We start from the raw sequence: 17,601 nt of genomic DNA, 5'->3' as shown, positions 1-17,601 counted from the left end.
CAACCTCTCATTTCTCTTTCCCCTAAAGCCCAATAAGGCCCATATACTGCCCGGAAAATTCCCGTAACTCTCCGGTACTCCGAAAAATACCCGAATCACTCGGAACCTTTCCGAACTCCGAATATAGTCGTCCAATATATCGATCTTTACGTCTCGACCATTTCGAGACTCCTCGTCATGTCCCCGATCTCATCCGGGACTCCGAACTCCTTCGGTACATCAAAATGTTGGGGAACGTTGCAGAAAATTAAAAAATTTCCTACGGTTTCACCAAGATCCATCTATGAGTTCATCTAAGCAACAAGTGATAGGAGTTCATCTACATACCCTTATAGATCGTGAGCGGAAGCGTTCAAGGGAACGGGGATGATGGAGTCGTACTCGCCGTGATCCAAATCAGCGATGACCAAGTGCTGAACGGACAGCACCTCCGCGTTCAACACACGTACGGAGCGGATGACGTCTCCTCCTTCTTGATCCAGCAAGGGGAAGGAGAGGTGGAGGAAGAAGACTCCAGCAGCAGCACGACGGCGTGGTGGTGGTTGAGAAGCAGTACTCTGGAGGGCTTCGCCAAGCAACCGCGATGGAGGAGGAAGAGGTGTAGCAGGGGAAGGGAGGCGCCAAGACTCAGGGGTGCGGCTGCCCTCCCTCCCCCTCCTTTATATAGGCCCCCAGGGGGGTAGCCGGCCCTAGAGATGGGATCTCTAGGGGGGCGGCGGCCAAGGGGGGTGGAGTGCCCCCCAAGGCAAGTGGAGGCGCCCCCTCCGCTAGGGTTCCCAACCCTAGGCGCAGAGGGGGCCCAGGGGGCACACCAGCCCACCAGGGGCTGGTCCCCTCCCCACTTCAGACCACGGGGCCCTCCGGGATGGGTGGCCCCACCCGGTGGACCCCCGGGACCCTTTCGGTGGTCCTAGTAAAATACCGGGTGACCCCGGAACTTTCTCGATGGCCGAAACAACACTTCCTATATATAAATCTTCACCTCCGGACTATTCCGGAACTCCTCGTGACGTCCGGGATCTCATCCGGGACTCCAAACAACATTCGGTAATCACATACAAGTCTTCCTAATAACCCTAGCGTCACCGAACCTTAAGTGTGTAGACCCTATGGGTTCGGGAGACACGCAGACATGATCGAGACGGCTCTCCGGTAAATAACCAATAGCGGGATCTGGATATCCATGTTGGCTCCCACATGTTCCACAATGATTTCATCGGATGAACCACGATGTCGAGGATTCGATCAACCCCGTATACAATTCCCTTTGTCAATCGGTACGTTACTTGCCCGAGACTCGATCGTCAGTATCCCAATACCTCGTTCAGTCTCGTTACCGGCAAGTCACTTTACTCATACCGTAATGCATGATCCCGTGATCAAACACTTGGTCACTTTGAGCTCATTATGATGAGTACCGAGTGGGCCCGGAGATACCTCCCCGTCATACGGAGTGACAAATCCCAGTCTCGATCCGTGTCAACCCAACAGACACTTTCGGAGATACCTGTAGTGCACCTTTATAGTCACCCAGATATGTTGTGACATTTGGTACACCCAAATCACTCCTACGGTATCCGGGAGTTACACGATCTCATGGTCTAAGGAAAAGATACTTGACATTGGAAAAGCTCTAGCAAACGAACTACACGATCTTGTGCTATGCGTAGGATTGGGTCTTCTCCATCACATCATTATCCTAATGATGTGATCCCGTTATCAACGACATCTAATGTCCATAGTCAGGAAACCATGACTATATGTTGATCAATGAGCTAGTCAACTAGAGGCTTACTAGGGACATATTATGGTCTATGTATTCCCACGTGTATTACGATTTCCTGATAATACAGTTATAGCATAAATAAAGACAATTATCATGAACAAGGAAATATACTAATAATCTTTTATTATTGCCTCTAGGGCATATTTCCAACAGTCTCCCACTTGCACTAGAGTCAATAATCTAGTTAAATTGTGATGAATCGAACACCCATAGAGTTCTGGTGTTGATCATGTTTTGCTCGCGAGAGAGGTTTAGTCAACGGATCTGCGACATTCAGATCCGTATGTACTTTGCAAATATCTATGTCTGCATCTTGAACATTTTCACGTATGGAGTTGAAACGACGCTTGATGTGCCTGGTCTTCTTGTGAAACCTGGGCTCCTTGGCAAGGGCAATAGCTCCAGTGTTGTCCCAGAAGAGTTTGATCGGCCCCGACGCATTGGGTATGACTCCTAGGTCGGTGATGAACTCCTTCACCCAAATTGCTTCATGCTCTGCCTCTGAGGGTGCCATGTACTCCGCTTCACATGTAGATCCCGCCACGATGCTCTGCTTCCAGCTGCACCAGCTTACTGCTCCACCATTCAACATATAAACGTATCCGGTTTGTGACTTAGAGTCATCCAGATCTGTGTCGAAGCTAGCGTCGACGTAACCCTTTACGACGAGCTCCTCGTCACCTCCATAAATGAGAAACATGTCCTTTGTCCTTTTCAGGTACTTCAGGATATTCTTGACCGTTGTCCAGTGTTCCTTGACGGGATTACTTTGGTACCTTCCTACCAAACTTACGGCAAGGTTTACATCAGGTCTGGTACACAGCATGGCATACATAATAGATCCTATGGCTGAAGCATAGGGGATGACACTCATCTCTTCGTTATCTTTTGCCATGGTCGGGCATTGAGCCGAGCTCAATCTCACACCTTGCAACACAGGCAAGAACCCTTTCTTGGACTGATCCATTTCGAACTTCTTCAAAATCTTCTCAAGGTATATGCTTTGTGAAAGACCTATGAGGCGTCTCGATCTATCCCTATAGATCTTGATGCCTAATATGTAAGTAGCTTCTCCAAGGTCCTTCATTGAAAAACACTTATTCAAGTAGGCCTTAATGTTGTCCAAAAGTTCTATATCATTTCAAATCAAGAGTATGTCATCTACATATAATATGAGAAATGCTACAGAGCTCCCACTCACTTTCTTGTAAACGCAGGCTTCTACATAAGTCTGCATAAACCCAAACTCTTTGATCATCTCATCAAAGCGAATGTTCCAACTCCGATATGCTTGCACCAGCCCATAAATGGATCGCTGGAGCTTGCACACTTTGTTAGCATCTTTAGGATCGACAAAACCTTCCGGCTGCATCATATACAGTTCTTCCTTAAGATGTCCGTTAAGGAATGCCGTTTTGACGTCCATCTGCCATATCTCATAATCATAGTATGGGGCAATTGCTAACATGATTCGGACGGACTTCAGCTTCGCTACGGGAGAGAATGTCTCATCGTAGTCAACCCCTTGAACTTGTCGATAACCCACAGCGACAAGTCGAGCTTTATAGATGGTAACATTTCCATCCGCGTCCGTTTTCTTCTTAAAGATCCATTTGTTTTCTATCGCTCGCCGATCATCGGGCAAGTCTATCAAAGTCCATACTTTGTTTTCATACATGGATTCTACCTCGGATCACAGGGCTTCAAGCCATTTGTTGGAATCTGGGCCCGCCATCGCTTCTTCATAGTTCGAAGGTTCACCGTTGTCTAACAACATGATTTCCAGGACAGGGTTGCCGTACCACTATGGTGCGGAATGTGTCCTTGTGGACCTACGAAGTTCAGCAGCAACTTGATCCAAAGTACCTTGATCATCATCATTATTTTCCTCTCCAGTCGGTGTAGGCATCACAGGAACATTTTCCTGAGCTGCACTACTTTCCTGTTCAAGAGCTAGTACTTCACCGAGTTCTACTTTCCCCCCACTTACTTCTTTTGAGATAAACTCTTTTTCCAGAAAGGATCCGTTCTTGGCAACAAAGATCTTGCCCTCGGATCTTAAGTAGAAGGTATACCCAATGGTTTCCTTAGGGTATCCTATGAAGACGCATTTTTCCGACTTGGGTTCGAGCTTTTCAGGTTGAAGGTTCTTGACATAAGCATCGCATCCCCAAACTTTTAGAAACGACAGCTTAGGTTTCTTCCCAAACCATAATTCATACAGTGTTGTCTCAACGGATTTAGACGGTGCCCTATTTAAAGTCAATGTAACTATCTCTAGAGCATATCCCCAAAATGATAGCGGTAAATCAGTAAGAGACATCATAGACCGCACCATATCCAATAGAGTGCGATTACGACGTTCAAACACACCGTTACGTTGAGGTGTTCCAGGCGGCGTGAGTTGTGAAACGATTCCACATTTCCTTAAGTGCGTACCAAATTCGTGACTTAAATATTCTCCTCCACGATCTGATCGTAGGAACTTTATCTTTCGGTCACATTGATTCTCTACCTCATTCTGAAATTCCTTGAATTTTTCAAAGGTCTCAGACTTGTGTTTCATTAAGTAGACATACCCATATCTACTCAAGTCATCAGTGAGAGTGAGAACATAACGATATCCTCCGCGAGCCTCAACGCTCATTGGACCGCACACATTTGTATGTATGATTTCCAACAAGTTGGTTGCTCGCTCCATTGTTCCGGAGAACGGAGTCCTGGTCATCTTGCCCATGAGGCATGGCTCGCATGTGTCAAACGATTCATAATCCAGAGACTCTAAAAGTCCATCAGCATGGAGCTTCTTCATGCGCTTGACACCAATGTGACCAAGGCGGCAGTGCCACAAGTATGTGGGACTATCGTTATCAACTTTACATCTTTTGGTATTCACACTATGAATATGTGTAACATTATGCTCGAGATTCATTAAGAATAAACCATTGACCATCGGGGCATGACCATAAAACATATCTCTCATATAAATAGAACAACCATTATTCTCGGATTTAAATGAGTAGCCATCTTGTATCAAACGAGATCCAGATACAATGTTCATGCTCAAACTTGGCACTAAATAACAATTATTGAGGTTTAAAACTAATCCCGTAGGTAAATGTAGAGGTATCATGCCGACGGCGATCACATCGACCTTGGAACCATTCCCGACGTGCATCGTCACCTCGTCCTTCGCCAGTCTCCGCTTATTCCGCAGCTCCCGCTGTGAGTTACAAATATGAGCAACGGCACCGGTATCAAATACCCAGGAGTTACTACGAGTACTGGTAAGGTACACATCAATTACATGTATATCAAATATACCTTTAGTGTTGCCGGCCTTCTTGTCTGCTAAGTATTTGGGGCAGTTCCGCTTCCAGTGACCCTTCCCCTTGCAATAAAAGCACTCAGTCTCAGGCTTGGGTCCATTGCTTGACTTCTTCCTGGCAACTGGTTTACCAGGCGCGGCAACATCCTTGCCGTCCTTCTTGAAGTTCTTCTTACCCTTGCCCTTCTTGAACTTGGTGGTTTTATTGACCATCAACACTTGATGTTCTTTCTTGATTTCTACCTCTGCCGACTTCAGCATTGAAAATACTTCAGGAATAGTTTTCACCATCCCCTGCATATTGTAGTTCATCACAAAGCTCTTATAGCTCGGTGGGAGCGACTGAAGGATTCTGTCAATGACCACCTCGTCCGAGAGGTTAATGTCTAGCTGGGACAGGCGGCTGTGCAACCCAGACATTTTGAGTATGTGCTCACTGAAAGAACTATTTTCCTCCATCTTACAACTGTAGAACTTGTCGGAGACTTCATATCTGTCGACCCGGGCATGAGCTTGAAAAACCATTTTCAGCTCCTCGAACATCTCATATGCTCTGTGTTGCTCAAAATGCTTTTGGAGCCCCGGTTCTAAGCTGTAAAGCATGCCGCACTGAACGAGGGAGTAATCATCAGCACGTGACCGCCAAGCGTTCATAACGTCTTGGTTCTCTGGGATGGGTGCTTCACCTAGCGGTCCATCTAGGACATATGCTTTCTTGGCAGCTATGAGGATGATCCTCAGGTTCTGGACACAGTCCGTATAGTTTCTGCCATCATCTTTCAGCTTGGTTTTCTCTAGGAACGCGTTGAAGTTCATGTTGACATGAGCGTTGGCCATTTGATCTACAAGACATATTTGCAAAGGTTTTAGACTAAAGTTCATGATAATTAAGTTCATCTAATCACATTATTTAATGAACTCCCACTCAGATTAGACATCTCTCTAGTCATCTAAGTGTTACACGATCCGAGTCGACTAGGTCGTGTCCGATCATCACGTGAGATGGACTAGTCATCATCGGTGAACATCTCCATGTTGATCATATCTTCCATACGACTCATGTTCGACCTTTCGGTCTCTGTGTTCCGAGGCCATGTCTATACATGCTAGGCTCGTCAAGTTAACCCTAAGTGTTTTTGCATGTGTAAAACTGTCTTACACCCGTTGTATGTGAACGTATGAATCTATCACACCCGATCATCACGTGGTGCTTCGAAACGACGAACTTTAGCAACAGAGCACAGTTAGGGGAGAACACTTCTTGAAATTGTTGTAAGGGATCATCTTATTTACTACCGTCATTCTAAATAAACAAGATGCATAAACATAATAAACATCACATGCAATTATATAGTAGTGACATGATATGGCCAATATCATATAGCTCCTTTGATCTCCATCTTCGGGGCTCCATGATCATCTTTGTCACCGGCATGACACCATGATCTCCATCATCATGATCTCCGTCATCGTGTCTTCATGAAGTTGTCACACCGATGACTACTTCTACTTCTATGGCTAACGCGTTTAGCAATAAAGTAAAGAAATTTACATGGCGTTCTTCAATGACACGTAGGTCATACAAAAATAAAGACAACTCCTATGGCTCCTGCCGGTTGTCATACTCATCGACATGCAAGTCGTGATTCCTATTACAAGAACATGATCTTATACATCACAATATATCAATCATCATTCATCACAACTTTTGGCCATATCACATCACAAGACACTTGCTGCAAAAACAAGTTAGACGTCCTCTAATTGTTGTTGCAAGTTTTTACGTGGCTTCTATAGGTGATCTAGCAAGAACGCTTTCTTACCTACGTTAAAGCCACAACGTGATTTGTCAACTTCTATTTACCCTTCATAAGGACCCTTTTCGTCGAATCCGCTCCAACTAAAGTGGGAGAGACAGACACCCGCTAGCCACCTTATGCAACTAGTGCATGTCAGTCGGTGGAACCTGTCTCACGTAAGCGTACGTGTAAGGTCGGTCCGGGCCGCTTCATCCCACAATACCGCTGAAGCAAAATAAGACTAGTAGTGGCAAGAGAGTTGACAACATCTACGCCCACAACAAAATTGTGTTCTACTCGTGCAATAGAGAACTATGCATAGACCTAGCTCATGATGCCACTGTTGGGGAACGTTGCAGAAAATTATAATTTTTCCTACGGTTTCACCAAGATCCATCTATGAGTTCGTCTAAGCAATTACTGATAGGAGTGCATCTAAATACCCTTGTAGATCATGAGCGGAAGCGTTCAAGGGAACGGGGATGATGGAGTCGTACTCGCCGTGATCCAAATCACCGATGACCAAGTGCTGAACGGACAGCACCTCCGCGTTCAACACACATACGGAGCGGATGACGTCTCCTCCTTCTTGATCCAGCAAGGGGAAGGAGAGGTTGAGGAAGAAGACTCCAGCAGCAGCACGACGGCGTGGTGGTGGTGGAGAAGCAGTACTCCGGAGGGCTTCGCCAAGCAACCGCGGGAGGAGGAAGAGGTCTAGCAGGGGAAGGGAGGCGCCAAGACTCAGGGGTACGGCTGCCCTCCCTCCCCCCTCCTTTATATTTGCCCCCAGGGGGGTAGCCGGCCCTAGAGATGGGATCTCTAGGGGGGCGGCGGCCAAGGGGGGTGGAGTGCCCCCAAGGCAAGTGGAGGCGCCCCCTCCCCTAGGGTTCCCAACCCTAGGCGCAGAGGGGGCCCAGGGGGCACACCAGCCCACCAGGGGCTGGTCCCCTCCCCACTTCAGCCCACGGGGCCCTCCGGGATGGGTGGCCCCACCCGGTGGACCCCCGGGACCCTTCCGGTGGTCCCGGTACAATACCGGGTGACCCCGAAACTCTCCCGATGGCCGAAACAGCACTTCCTATATATAAATCTTCACCTCCGGACTATTCCGGAACTCCTCGTGACGTATGGGATCTCATCCAGGACTCCGAACAACATTCGGTAATCACATACAAGTCTTCCTAATAACCCTAGCATCACCGAACCTTAAGTGTGTAGACCCTACGGGTTCGCGAGACACGCAGACATGACCGAGACGGCTCTCCGGTCAATAACCAACAGCGGGATCTGGATACCCATGTTGACTCTCACATGTTACACGATGATTTCATCGGATGAACCACGATGTCGAGGATTCGATCAACCCCGTATACAATTCCCTTTGTCAATCGGTACGTTACTTGCCCGAGACTCGATCGTCGGTATCCCAATACCTCGTTCAGTCTCGTTACCGGCAAGTCACTTTACTCGTACCGTAGTGCTTGATCCCGTGACCAAACACTTGGTCACTTTGAGCTCATTATGATGATGCATTACCGAGTGGGCCCAGAGATACCTCCCCGTCATACGGAGTGACAAATCCCAATCTCGATCCGTGTCAACCCAACAGACACTTTTGGAGATACCTGTAGTGCACCTTCATAGTCACCCAGTTACGTTGTGACGTTTGGTACACCCAAAGCACTCCTACGGTATCCGGGAGTTACACGATCTCATGGTCTAAGGAAAAGATACTTGACATTGGAAAAGCTCTAGCAAACGAACTACACGATCTTGTGCTATGCTTAGGATTGGGTCTTGTCCATCACATCATTCTCCTAATGATGTGATCCCGTTATCAACGACATCTAATGTCCATAGTCAGGAAACCATGACTATCTGTTGATCAACGAGCTAGTCAACTAGAGGCTTACTAGGGACATATTATGGTCTATGTATTCACACGTGTATTGTGATTTCCTGATAATACAGTTATAGCATGAATAAAGACAATTATCATGAACAAGGAAATATAATAACAATCTTTTATTATTGCCTCTAGGGCATATTTCCAACACAAAACTCATAAACTCATAATATAACTGTCATCGTAACGTTAAGCGTGCGGACCCTACGGGTTCGAGAACTATGTAGACATGACCTAGAACTATTCTTGGTCAATAACCAATAGCGGAACCTGGATGCCCATATTGGCTCCTACATACTCTACGAAGATCTTTATCGGTCAAACCGCATAACAACATACGTTGTTGCCTTTGTCATCGGTATGTTACTTAGCCAAGATTCGATCGTCGGTATCCAATACCTAGTTCGATCTCGTTACCGGCAAGTCTCTTTACTCGTTATGTAATGCATCATTCCGTAACTAACTCATTAGCTACATTTCTTGCAAGGCTTATAGTGATGTGCATTACCGAGAGGGCCCAGAGATACCTCTCCGACAATCGGAGTGACAAAACCTAATCTTGAAATACGCCAACCCAACATGTACCTTTGTAGATATCTGTAGTACTCCTTTATAATCACCCAGTTATGTTGTGACGTTTGGTAGCACCCAAAGTGTTCCTCCGGTAAACGGGAGTTGCATAATCTCATAGTTACAGGAACATGTATAAGTTATGAAGAAAGCAATAGCAACATGCTAAACGATCAAGTGCTAAGATAACAGAATGGGTCAAGTCAATCACATCATTCTCCTAATGATGTGATCCCGTTAATCAAATGACAACTCATGTCTATGGCTAGGAAACTTAACCATCTTTGATTCACGAGCTAGTCAAGTAGAGGCATACTAGTGACACTATGTTTGTCTATGTATTCACACATGTATTATGTTTCCGATTAATACAATTCTAGCATGAATAATAAACATTTATCATGAAATAAGGAAATAAATATTAACTTTATTATTGCCTCTAGGGCATATTTCCTTCAATTATATGTTGTACTTGGATCTGATCTGATCTACTGTAGTTTCTGTTGATCTGATATGTTGTAGTTTCTGTTGATTTGGAGTAGTTAATGTTGCTGATATTATATGTTGTACTGTTGCTAATCGGACCTGCTGTTGCTATTGCCGTAATGCTGCAATAGCTGTTGCTGCTCACTATAGGATCTGGTTATCAACCTGAGATGTTTCTGCTCAAGTCATGGCGACGACCAGGGATGCTCTGCTGAGCTGATCCAACATGGGATGATGCTGATGATCTGCTGCTCAACAAGGTGATGCTGCTTCGTTCAGCCTCTATGAACATTTACAAGAGCTCTAGCTTGGAAGTGAAGAAGTCAGAAGTATATTTGTAGTATCATAGTATCTTGGTGAAATGAATGATGTAAAGATTGTGCTATTACAAGAGCTCTAACCTGGGACAACCTAAGAAATATATTTGTAGTATTTTGGCTAATTGGCATGTGTTTGATAATTTTCACTTGTTTACTGTTCTCATTGAAATAATTGTTTCAAATTGTGGAAGTTGAAACCTGGGCCGTTGTTAATTAGAACCTGAGAAGTGGGACCTAGTAGTATTTGGCATCAGAAAGGCCATTTACCAAATAATATTCACAGGAAAGGCTGAAAATTAAGGAAATTGACCGAAAAAAGGCCGAGGCCCAAAAGAAAAATAGATGAGACCCAAAAAAGAAATGGACCATAGAAAGGCTAAGGCCCAAAAACACTGAACGAAGCTTATGGAACAAAACGACCGAATTATTGGGCTCGGTCCACGTAAAACAATGAATCGGACCGGGCTGAATCTTACTAGTGACCTTTTCAATCGGTCGCAAATTTGCCACGTCAGATTGCCACTTTGGATCCGACGTGGCCTGGGGAGGTTGCTAGTGACCAAAACGCCACAGTAGACATATTTTGGTCATAGACGTCTATTACCTTCTCTGTGAGAAGGTCGCTATAGTCAGTTTACGACCGCGAGCTTTTGACCTTATGTTTTTGGTCACAAAAAGGTCACAAATTGAAAACAGTGACCAATAGTGCTGGTCACAAGTTGACATATTTCTTGTAGTGGCGGACGCCGGCGACGCGAGTGGCCGCCGTGTTCTCCGGACAGGTCCGCGCGTGCTCTTGGGGCGGGTTGCGCCCTCTACGGCAGGAGCTCGCCGCTGCCCTCCTCACCCCAGCGCTGCTCGCTGCAGGCCGCCTCTGCTCCAGCCTCGTGCATGTACGCACCCACACCACACTTCTCTCCACCATACGAGCTCCAGCAGCGCCGTCGCCGATGCCCGCGCCCCGGCGGCCATCGCTGCACCTAGGGTAGGGCATGGGTTGCTGGGAGGGCTCGGCCAGAAGTAGGTCGGTCAACGGCTGAGTGGCCGGCTGAAGGGGGAGAGAGCAGAAGGGGGCTCTTATTTGCACTTTTAATACAACACGATCAGTTCAACGAAATGACAGAATTAGTACAACCGATCGAATTCATCATTTCAAAAATGATAACAGAATAATGTTACGCGTAACAGAATAGCCCAGATGTGTGTGTGTGTGTGTGTGTGTGTGTGTGTATTGTTGTTGTTCTGTATGCAATCCCATCGCACAACACACATGTCTTGTTAAGTTGAACTGTTTCTGTTCTCTTGTGTCAACGCAAATAGTTCATCCGAGTGAACCGCATGCCGTACATCACACATACCTTCATCTAGCTGACCGTTTCTTTTGTGTTGCCTAATCACAAACAGTTCATCCGAGTGAACCGTATGATGTACATCGCACACACCTTCATCTGGCTGCCCGTTTCTTTTGTTCCTCCTCATCGAAAATGGTTAATTGAACTGAACCGTATGCCCTGAATCACACACACAACTAAAATCTGAACCATGCACTACAAAACAAAGACACATCCATGACATTTTGGGCCGAACAAAAATTTTTTTGTCATACTTATGACACTTCTATGACGATAATTATGACAAAACCTAGTATCATGTAGATGTGGTGGGCTCCTACTTCTATGACAAAAAATCATGATAGAAAATGGGATTTTCGTCCAGGGTGGGCCGGAGGCGCAGCTGCATGACATTCTTTGGGCTGTCCATGACGGGAAAAACTGTGGTAGAAGCAAGGGCGAGGAAAATTTCGGGGATTTCCCGGTTACGGTGGGTGGTCGGGGGCCGAGCGATGCACATTTCTCTCGTACACGTACGCGCGTGTGTGCGAGGCGTTGGGCTCTAACTGAACCCGAGTGATTGCACTGCATGCTACACATTATTGAACCCGAGCGATCGATCGATGGCTGTTAACTGAACCCGGTCGAGTGATTCCTTCGCTACTTCTGCTAACTAAAGCCGATAGATGCCGCCTCTAGATGGACAGTGAGCGTGTTGGGGGGTTTGGATGAACAGTTTCCAGTGGGGGTGGATGAACAGGACCCCGTGGTGTTTCCTCTAATGAACAGGACCCCGATGGATCGAGCCAGTTGGGGATGGATGAATAGGACCCCGTGGAGGGCTGGATGAACAGGACCACCCCGTGGAGGGCTGGATGCACAGTAGAAGGTGGAGGACTAGATGAACAGTAGCCCGTGGAGGGGTGGTTGAACATGAGCCCATGGAGAGGGCTGGTTGAACAATAGCTGGTGGAGTAGCGCGCGGTGGAGGCTGGATGAACAGTCACAGGTGGAGGCTGGAAGAGGTCGACGGTGGATGAACAGTAGCCCGTGGAGGCTGGAGGGGTTGACGGTGGAGATGCACAGTATCCCGTGGAGTCCCATTTTGCTGTACGCCACACCCCTCCTGATGAACAGGACCCCTGTTTCGACTGTAACGCTCCAACACAATTCTGTTTCCTCCGTTTTGCGGTACGCCACACAAGGTTTTAAATAGCGGGCGCTATGAACACTATTGCGGCCTCCATTGCGGTAGCGTGTCCTATCCGCTACAAGTCAAATGCTGCGCTAGGAAATAGCGTGTTTGGCATGATGTGGCCGCTATAGCGGCTGTCAAAGCGCAATAGCGTACATTTAGGTAGTGTTGGTTGCAGTCATAGCGGACTTGTACCTGGTATAAATTCGAGACGCGCACTAAACCGGCCAGCCCTAACCCTAAATCAACACACTCCTCTCATTCCCCAACGGCTGCCGACCGGCGGCTCCCCAACGGCAGCAAACGCCGAAGGACGGGTGGAGAGGCTGGCCGGACGGCTGATGGCTCAACCCCCATAGCCCCTGCTCCCTTCCCGTTTGTTGAGGCGCAGCCGCAGGGCGGCCACTTCCTGCTCTTGCTCGATGCACTTCCCTGGGTCGGACGAGGGGCCATCTCCGATGACGGCGACGGGGCAATAGAGGGAGTTCCCTTCCTGCTCGACGCAGATCCGCAGTAGGACGATGACCAGCAACGAGGTAGTCCCCTTCCTGCTCGACGCCGTACTGCTCGTGCTCTGCTCCTCCCGGCTCTGTCCAGCTGCTCTGCTCCTTCCTGCTCTGTCCGGCTGCTCTACTTTGCTCCAATTGGGCAGCTCTCACCACGGTTCTCCACTTCAAAGAGTCAAGGTATTGGCTTTTCTCTGCTTTTCATATACACAGATCGATGCATAGTCTAGTACATAGATGAAATTGGTGGGAGCTGGGAGCTTAGAGCATATAAGTATAGAATAGTACGTCAGTAATAGTCACTGTTTTTTGTTTGTACATAGGACACTACTCACTACACCACTGACCACTTAGTTACTAGTTACTAGTTCGGCTAGAACAAGTATTGAAGCACCAGATGCATAAAGTTTAGTCTGGTACTGATAAATTAGCACAATAGTACTATACTCAGTACTGTCTTTGCATTTTATCTGTACTATTACATTTTTGTTTATAAATTCAGTTTATAGTGATACACTTGCACAGGTTTGTAATTCAACAAATCAACTATCTGCACTGGTAATTCAGTCAAATTAATAGCTTATGTTTCTTTCTTTTCCTGCAGTTGTAGGCTACTAGCACGATGTCTTTAGCCGGATCAGGGGCTTCGTCTGCAGCCGCAATCACAACTGGAAGGACAAGAAAAGATGCAGCCTGGGAGCATGCTTTACCAATTACTGATGAGTTTAGGACCAAGAACAGAGTGGGGTGCAAATATTGCTTGAACTTTTATAATGGTGGCATTACAAGATTTAAGAAGCACTTGGCTGGACTGAGAAAGGACTGTGTACCTTGCACGTAGGTTCCTGATCATGTTAGAGAGCAAATGAGTGCATTGATAGCTGAGAATGATAAAAAGAAGGATTGATTGCTAAACAAAATGTTGGTGCTGCGAGAGGAGGTCAGAGGGATGTATGATCAGGGTGGGAATGAGGATGAATATTGTGAAATTGTTGAGTTTTCTCCTGCAGCAATTGGAAGCTCTCAACTGCCTAAGAAGCCTCTGATCAAGGGTCCAATGGATAGGTATCGTGCACGGCTAGGAACAGGGAAACAAACAACGCTGAATGCTCATTACAAGATCAAAGAAGCAAAGACAACTTATGATTATATCCGCGAGTTCTTCATTGAGGGTGCCCTTGCACATAATGTTGCTAGTCTTAAATCATTTGCTCGAATGGTGGAAGCAATTGGACAGTTTGGTCCAAGATTGAAGCCACCTACACCCTATTAGCTTGCCAATCCTTTGTTGAAGATACAGTTAGCAAGGTAGATGAAATGTTGAAGGTCCAAAAGGAGGCATGGGTTTCTACTGGATGCTTTATAATGACTGATGCTTGGACAGATCACCGTGGAAGGAGCTTAATGAATTTGGTTGCCCATTCTTCCAGAGGTGTGTGTTTCCTCCGTGCCATTGAAGCTTCAATGGAGGTTCACGATGCCAAGTTCATCTTTAGCTTGGTCATGTCTTGCATTTCTGAAATTGGTGCTAAAAAGATTGTTCAAGTATTCACGGACAATGCAAGTAACAATATTGCAGCAGCCAAGTTACTTAAGTAGAAGCATCCTCAAATATTCTGGACCTCATGTGCAGCCCACACAATCAACCTAATGCTCCAAGACATTGGAAATATACCCATAGTCAGCTCAACAATTACCAATTGTAAGACCATCAGATATTTCTTTTATGCACACACTAGATTGTTGTCTATTCTTCGCAAGTATGCCAAAGGTGATTTAGTCAGAACTGGTGCTACTCGATTTGCAAGTCACTACTTGAACTTGAAGAGTTTGTATGGAAAGAGGAAGCAGCTGAAGCTAATGTTTGCATCAAATGATTGGGCTGGCAGTAGTTATGCTAAGAAGCCATTGGGCAAATGTGTGTACAAGCTCGTAATGGACAATAAGTTTTGGGCCAAGATAAACCTCCTAGTGAATTATTTTGAGCCACTTGCCAATGTGCTTAGGCGGGTTGATGGAGACACTCCAGCCATGGGGTTCTTATATGGTGATCTTCTCCAAGCAAAGCAGGAAATAGCAGTCCGGCTCAACCATGTTGAGAAAAAATATGGTCCTATTTGGGAGATCATAGATAGAAGGTGGGATAACAAGATGAAAACAGCGCTGCACAAAGCTGGTTATTTTTTGAACCCTTTCTTCTACTATGATAGACATGTGAAATGGCTGAAGAAGATTTCATGGAAGCAGTCATAGAGTGTACATATGTTATGTACAAAAATAACATAGAGGTGCAAGACAATGTTGTCTCCCAGCTTAGTTATTACACTGAAGCCATAGATTCATTGGAACTGACATGGCCATTAGACAACGCAAAGTAGCAACTATCACTCCTGGTAAGAATGCTAGAACTTGTGAGAGTCTTACTTGAATGTTGCAACCTGGTAGTGATGTACTTATTTATTTGTTTGACTTGCTTGTTTGCAGCAAGATGGTGGACCGTGCATGGAACTTCTGCAAAGGACTTGAAGAAGATGGTTATTAGAATCTTGAGCTTAACTTGTAGTTCTTCGGCATGTGAAAGGAATTGGTCTGCATTTGAGAGGGTAATAACATCCCCAATTAAGCTATTCCTTAATTGCTTAGTTTCTTACCATTTTTTGTTTGCATCTTGTGAATTACTAAATGGCATGTACTATTGTATTTGTGTTTTAGGTACATTCAAAGAAGAGGACTAGACTAGGCCAGAAGAAGTTGATTGACCTTGTTTATGTGATGTTCAACAAGAGGCTGGACTCGAAGTACTTCGAGAGGGAAAGGGACCCACTTCTTGCAAAATACATTGAAGATGAGCCACCAAATGAGTGGATGTTGGATGAAGAGCTACTACAAGATGATGAGCCATCTGAAGATGAAGCTGAAATTGACATCAATTCAAAGGGGAAACAAAAATTTGTAGCTTCAAGAACTAGAGGTAAAATAGCTCGTACAATTCAAGATGTTGAAGATGAGGAGGAAGAGGAGGAAGTGGTAGAAGAAGAGGAGATGGAAGAAGAGGATGAGAACCAAGAAGCTGAGGAAGACAATGATGAAGACCAAGAAGTCTTCGATCTGACTAGAGAAGATGAAGAGGATGGTGAATGACTTGTGCGTCTTGCTTCTCGCATGACCAGACTTGAATCTGTTTTATTTTGCGTGATGGTCGTGGCCTAACGGTGTCATGCACTCTTGTTGTCACTTGTCAACTTTATTCATGTGGCATGCACTCATTTCTGTTTTTAATTCTGTGAATCTGTGATGGATCATGGATAGATGGTAATTAAGTCATGGTTTGATGGATGTAGATTACAAAGTCTGAACTTATTTATTTGATGATGAGTGCCTATGAACCGAATATGTTGGTGGTTCTTTGATATCATGATATGGTTGGCTGATTGCATAATTCTATGATGGATTTGTTTGCATGGTTACTACTTACATGGTTGAATATTTCCTGATGGACCAATTGTTCAATTCAAGTATCATATTATTTTCAACTGATTAGAAATATACATAATAATATCTAATTTGCAAGTGGTTTTACAAATCCGCTATGCGGACATAGCGTCCGCAATATCACCCGCAATCCGTATTCCACCATGCTGACATCAATCCGCTATCACCCCGCTATCCGCTATTGAAAATCATGATGCCACACCCCTCCCGATCAACAGGACCCCCGTTTCGACTAGGAGGTCCGTTTCCTCCGTTTTGCGGTACACCAGACCCCTCCGATGAACAGGATCCCATTTCGAAAGTGGCCGGTCGAACACAAGGCCGTTTCCTCCGTTCTGCAGTACACTAGGCCTCGTTTCCATTAGCTGTTTCGTCCAAGCCCTCCCGATGAACACGACGACGCATTCCGTTTCGACCCAGCCGGTTGGCTCCCCATGAACACGACGATGACGTTGTTTCTCCGTTCCGACCCAGCCATGTACACGAGCCCTGGCCGTACGTATGCGCGAGTAGGCGTTCGAGACCCTGCCGTATGTACGTACGTGGCCATATTTTCTTTCTTGCACACTGGCTGTTGTACGTACGTGTACATGCTATGTGCACGCCTCTACTACGACACGTGCGCGCCTCTACATCGACCAGTATGTACGTACACGTTCGCGAACAGAATGGCAATGCTACATACTCTTTGACCAGGTGGGTCCCGACTGTCAGGCACTTCCTTGCGTGCGAAGATGTAGCTGGTGGGTCCCAGCAGTCAGGGGGGCGAATCATTTTTTTTGCCCAGACGCACTTCCTTGCATGCGAAGATGTAGCTGGTGGGTCCCAGCAGTTAGGGGGAAACATTTTTTCATGAAATACGGTGGCCCGCCCGATGGGTCC

Source organism: Triticum aestivum, chromosome 7B (assembly GCF_018294505.1).
Source record: "Triticum aestivum cultivar Chinese Spring chromosome 7B, IWGSC CS RefSeq v2.1, whole genome shotgun sequence".
NCBI classification, from domain to species: Eukaryota; Viridiplantae; Streptophyta; class Magnoliopsida; order Poales; family Poaceae; genus Triticum; species Triticum aestivum.
The sequence above is the reverse complement of the archived record's forward strand: the minus strand, read 5'-3'. Positions refer to the sequence as shown.